Source organism: Octodon degus, unplaced genomic scaffold, assembly GCF_000260255.1.
Source record: "Octodon degus isolate 3935 unplaced genomic scaffold, OctDeg1.0 scaffold00030, whole genome shotgun sequence".
NCBI lineage: Eukaryota > Metazoa > Chordata > Mammalia > Rodentia > Octodontidae > Octodon > Octodon degus.
In genome coordinates, this window is record NW_004524606.1 from 17466907 (window position 1) to 17473138 (window position 6232).

The window sequence follows — 6232 nt, forward strand, 5'->3', positions numbered from 1 at the left end:
TTAGCATTGTTAGTCACCAGAGAAATATAGGGAAGATGCACAATGAGAAACTGGAGCATAGGCACAGAAACTAGCATGTGCTGGTGAGCATCTGGAGAAGCGGAGCCCCTCCGTGCTGTTGCTGGGATTATACAGTGGTGCAGCTGCTTGAGAAAAGAGTCCAGCAGTTTCCCAAAAAGATAAGCATACAGTCCTCATATGACCAGCAATTCCATTCCTATGCAAATACCTACCCAAAAGTATTGAAAATACAGCCCACATATAATTTTGCATGTAAATGATGTTCACAGCAGGATTATTTGGAATGGGCAAGAAGTAGGACCAACTCACATATGTATGAACTAATGAAGGGATAAAAAATATTTTACATACATAAATACATACATACATACATACATACATACATACAGTGCAACATCGCTAAGCCATACAAAGGAAGTACTGGCTTGTGCTACAATATGGATTATCCTTGAAAATAAGACCAAGTTAGTCACAAAAGACCACACATTCCATGATTCCACTTGGATAAAATGTCCAGAACAAGTAAATCTATAGTTGAGATAGAAAAAAATTAGTTTCCTGAGACTGTGGGTTAACAGAGTGGGGACCATGGGAAGAGCTGACAATGTGAGAAGTGACTGCTAATGGGTATGAGGCTTCTCTGGGAAAGGACAGTGTTCTGTGTCATTTATGCTGATGGCTGCCAACTCACTGAATATACCAAAAACCACTGGGTTACACAGTGTACATAGGTGTATTTGATAATATATGAATTATATTTCAGTAAAACAGAAATTATACTCCATTATCATTTAAAAAATAACACTCAAAAGATGGCCTGGCAAGATTTAAATAAAATCATAGGTGCTTATTAAAAAAATCCTAGTGTAAAGTCAGTATGTGATTTTACTATACCTAAGATTAAAAGCATGTCTTAATTCAGGAAAGTATCTCAGTAGCTTAACATTTTTCAGTTCTTTACTCAGTGACCAGTTCTTTTCTCTAAAAGAAAAAGACAAAACAAAACAGATAAAGTTAACAAACTACAATACATAACAGTAACAAAAGTTGAATAGTTAAATTTTATTATAATATAAAATGATACTCTGCATCAATCCAAAGAGAGCCTGTTATGTACTTAGGACTGTCAGTTATTTCCTATAAATCATCATATTGTACCCCTATAAACCTGTTTTTATAGGTGAGTTAACTGAGGCTTAGAGAATATTAATAGCACACTTATGTGATGTTCCCTGTATTTATATTGCCCCAAAAGGTAAAACCTTAACCCTAAAACTTTGATAGTTATTTCAAAAGAGATACATTAATAAGTGTTTATCTTGGACTGAACACCTGATTTGGTGGTGGTGGTAGGTAAGAAATTCCTTTTGAGAACCTCGTGGTTATTTCAGATTAAGTCTGAGTGTCATTTCCTATTGGGAGACCTCTCTAGCTCTAGTGTACTTTCACCTATTATTTGTATCTTTTTTTTTTTTTTTTTTTTTTTTTTTTACTTTGTGATGTTTCTATCTCTGTGTCTGTTACAGAGATTGTGAGATGTATCTTTCATCTTGAATCTGAGATGCAAATTGGAGGACAGATTTTTATTTTATCTAATTTGGGTCTGTTACAATCTTTCTTACCATTCAAAGCATGGAGTGGATTCTGATGCTTAGAAGGAAAGAAAAGGTTTTTCTGTTGGTGTAGTAGGGAATTGTATATGAGCCTATATTTAAACAAAAAAGAGGCAGTGGAGTTTAAACTCCTCTTGGTTCTGATCTGAGGCTGCTGATAATTCAGAATTTTGAAGGTGATTATTCTCATCTTTACCCTTGGGTCTCTGTTCTTTTAACTATTATTGAAGTCCCATCTTTTAAAATTAATGACCCAGTATGAAATTTCAGAGCAGCTAAAATTGATTCCTCTATTTACTTACCTCTTTTAAATGTAAAATAAAATTGCATGTGTGTGTAAAATCCCCCAGCACCAATGAAAATTGCGATTCTAAATTTGCTGAGAAATATCTTTATTTGTCCTCTGGGAGATCTTAAACTTTAGTTGGCTTCTATTAAACTTTTATGAGAACAAAAGTAGTGAATGACTTTTTCTTCAAACAGGTACTTTTTGTTGTCTCAAAGAAAGAAATACACCCATGAAGCAACTTGTTCTTCTCAACAAATTACTTTCTGTCATTTACAAAGAAAAAGTGGGGGAGAAAAAAGGAAGAGGAGATAACCACTACAACTCTCAAATTGCAGAATAGTAAAAGTAGGTCATAATTATGTTTTATCTGACTTATATAAACATTACCTCAAATATCTTGCCTAATGGGGCTAAAATGCTATAATCATTCACTCATATTTTTATAGAGGCATTATTTTCTTTTCTGGCCTATTTTAAAGTGCAAATGTTTCCAGGAAGACTGATATATGAAAGAAGGCTGAGGCTGAGGGATCATGGCTTTCTGGTAGGCAGAACTGAGAACTCAGATCAGAGACCAATCACTCTGTTACTTACTGAGGCTACCTCTGTTCAGCTATGGGTTTTACCTGAAATCAAACCATTTGCCTAAACTGTAAAAAGTAGAGAATGTCCTCAGTATTGAGGCTGAGGCACTTTATGTTCTAATTATTTCATAACACAACTTCCTTTGGTATTCCTCTGTCTTTCCATCCACCTAAATACGTCAGCATGCACTTGAAGGATTTGTGGGCTGAATAACAGTCCTGCATAGAACCTGGGACCATTTGCCTTATGTGGTGGATGCAGTTATGGTGAGGATCTTGCCAGTGGAAGATTTTTCTGGAGTATACAACTCAGATGTTGGCACCAAGATTCTTCTATGAGGGTGGAAAGAAGAATCACAGAGGGCAGAAAATGTTATGCTACTAGCTGTGAAAAAGGAGAAAAGGGACTATTGAACCTGGTAAAGATAAATTGATTCTCTTAAGTGCCTGCAGGAGGAACCCTGCCCAGTGGGCCTAGGATAGTCCTGACCTAGGATAATGCTCTTTAAGGCACTCAATCTTGACAAGCACAAATAGATTTATGAAAGCTGTGGCTTTAAAAAAAACCTTTAATATCTTATTACAATTAAAATGAAATCCAATTGTCATAATGTGAAGTGTCCAGCCCCGCCTGATCTGGTCTCTGGGGCTTCTCCAGCTTTATCTGTCTTCAATAGTCCTTTTGAGTCTGACTGCCTGGAGGCATATTTGGTTGGCACCATTAAACCTTTGTTTGACTTTAAAGAAATCTCTCTAGTCCTTGGTATCATCTTCTATAAAATGCCTCACTGGGTATTGAAGATCAATCCAGTTATTATGGATAAACTTCCTGGCACTGCTCTAAACACAATATGAATTGTTACATAACTGTATTGTTACTGTGCTACTTGTTTCATTCAAATAGTTTTAGTCCCGAATACACATGGAGGAATGGGTGGGTGGGTGGATGGATGGATGGATGGATGGATGCAGTGTTGCAGTCACCAGTGCTCTACATGCACCATTGCTTTTCTTTCCAATGTGGAGAAATGAATTCACTTCACAGGAATACACCCAAAACTTAAATGAACATTGAGTATGGTGGGAGCCACATCTGGCAGCTAGATGCATAGAGATCAAGGGCTGAGATCTAATCTGTGTTGAAGAAAGATAAAACTGAAGAAATCTCTAGCAAACACCAAAGGGTGTTCAAAGAAACATTTAGTAAGATTTCAAGCTGCCATTATATACTGATATATCTTTGTGAAATTTTTATCTGACTTTTCTGAATTTCTTCCAATATTATGTTGACTTCTAAATGAAGAAGTGTATTAATGGCTTTAGTGTTTCTGTTGAATATCACAAACTTGCCCTACTAGAACACTCCTTTCAGGACATGGTGGTATACTGCTCTAATGTGAGAGCTCAGAAGGCAGAGGCAAGAGGATTGCTTTGGGTTCCAGGCAGGATATGTTGACTACATAGCGAGTTCAAGGCCAGCCTGAATTACATAGCAAGACCCTGTCTCAAAACAGACAAATAAAGTATTCCTTGCCTCTGATCATTATTTTGGAGTATACAGTACATACTTGTTTCAGTTACTCTTCTCTCATTGCTAGGAAAATACCTAACACTCAAAATTAGGGAAAAAAAGGTTTATTTAGTTCACAGTTACTGGAGGTCTCAGTCCATACTTCGCTGGCTCCAAAGCAGCATGGCACATGGCAGAGTAGCAGTTCATGGCAGCAGCAGAAAGCAAGAGCTAAAATGAGGAGTAACAGCAACAATGACAACAAGAACAAGTCTGTAGCCCTTATTTTGCATTCAGGCTATGCACCTCAGGCTAGGTGTAGTATTCACACTCATAATCCCAGCAGCACTCACACCCATAATCCCAGTGGATCCTGAGTTAATCACAAACTCTAGATGTGCACCCCATGACTGCATGAGGCTTTGAAGGGAAAAACTAGACACAAACCATAACAGTACTCAAAAAGAATAATACATCTGGAGGGATTTCTATTTCAAAATGTCAGTCCCTTTGAAAAGGAAATTTTATTTCTCTTAGAATTGGTCTGCATTAACAAAGAGCACTGTGTGGAGGAGAGAACTTGTGGATCACAAAACCTTGTAGCAGGAGGGGTTTCCTGGCATATGACATTAGCTATACTTTTTCCTCTTTAGTGGGCTCACAGATGGTCATCCAGCTTTCATGTGTGTATACTTTAATAATTAAGTTAATTTGAGAATTTTTTGAGAGCCTTTTTAAGTGGACTTTTAAATTTTCATATTATTATTGACTTCAGTGATACTGTAAAAAAAAACCCTATTCTTTGTTTTGGGCTATTTTGAGGTACAATTTCATATAGGAAGTTTACCCTTTTTAGTGGCCTGTTGTATTCTGATGAGCATACTTAGTTGTAGAAGTCACCACACAAATCAAGCTATAAAACAATTTGTCACCAGAGTAGACAACACTGTCATCACACCTAGTGCCATTTCTGAATTCTCTCCTGCTTCTGTGTAGTGGACTTCTTCCATTTCCTGCCACTGGTAAGAACTGATGTTTTAATGTCTCTGTAGTCTGCCTTTCACTGATACCATGTAAATGGAATCATATTCTCTGCAGCTTCTTGACTCTAGCTTCCATCACTTGAGAGTCAGACATGTTGCATGTATCATTATTTTATTCTTTTCTCACTGTCAAATAGTATTCCCTTTCAGCAACATACACTAATATACTCATTCATTATATAAAACCACAAATTGCTTTCCAAAGTGGCTGCAACCCCAGGTTTTAGCCTCCTCCTCTAGTAATGTATGAGACTTCCACTTGCTGAACTACCTCATCAAGTACTTGGTATTGCCATGTTCTTCAGTTTTAAGCATTCTACTAGATCTGCATTGCTATCTCATTAAGATATTAATTTTTATGTCCCTAGTGATTGGCGGTATTTAATATTTTTACATATGTTTGGTTGCCAACTATTTTTTCATTACTTATTCCTATTTTTCTTCATATTTTATACTATCTTTGCTGCTAGTGTATAAAAATAGAATTGTCTTTTATATAGTATCTTTGTATACTGAGATCTAGCTAAACTTACTAGTTACAGTAGTTGGTCTGTTTCCTATGATTTCTATGGAAACCATTATATCAACCTGAAGAGATTTTACTTTCTTCCACATTGTTATGCTTTGTAACTTTTTGTTTTATGTTAATGGTGCTAAAACTAGTCATGTTGAAAATAAGTGGGGAGACTGGGCATCTTTGCTTTGTTCCTCAAATTAGAGGAAATGTGGTCAAAATTTTACTGTTAAGTATGGTATTAGCTGTAGCTTTTTCACAGGAGCCCTTTACCGTGTGAGGAAATCCCTTCTAAATTGTATGAGTTTTTATAATAACAAGTGTTAGCTTTTAGGTACTCTTTCAGGATGTGTTAGGATGATCACATAGTTTTAGTCTATTAATATGGTTAAACTCTCTTTGAACCCTGTAGTCATCTCACTGACTCATCTCATTGATAATGATGACTTCTATTATTGGAGTAATTTTGCTAATATTTTGGGTTTTGTTATATGTTGATATGGGCAATTAGTCTGCAAATTAAAAAAATATTACATGTTTGCTATTTGGGTTATGCGTTTCTCAAGGTGAGAGTAAGAATTTCTTTTTCTATGTTACAATTTTGTGCAAACTCAAGTGTTGTCTTACTTTTGTGTTTGATATATTCGACCACTGAAAC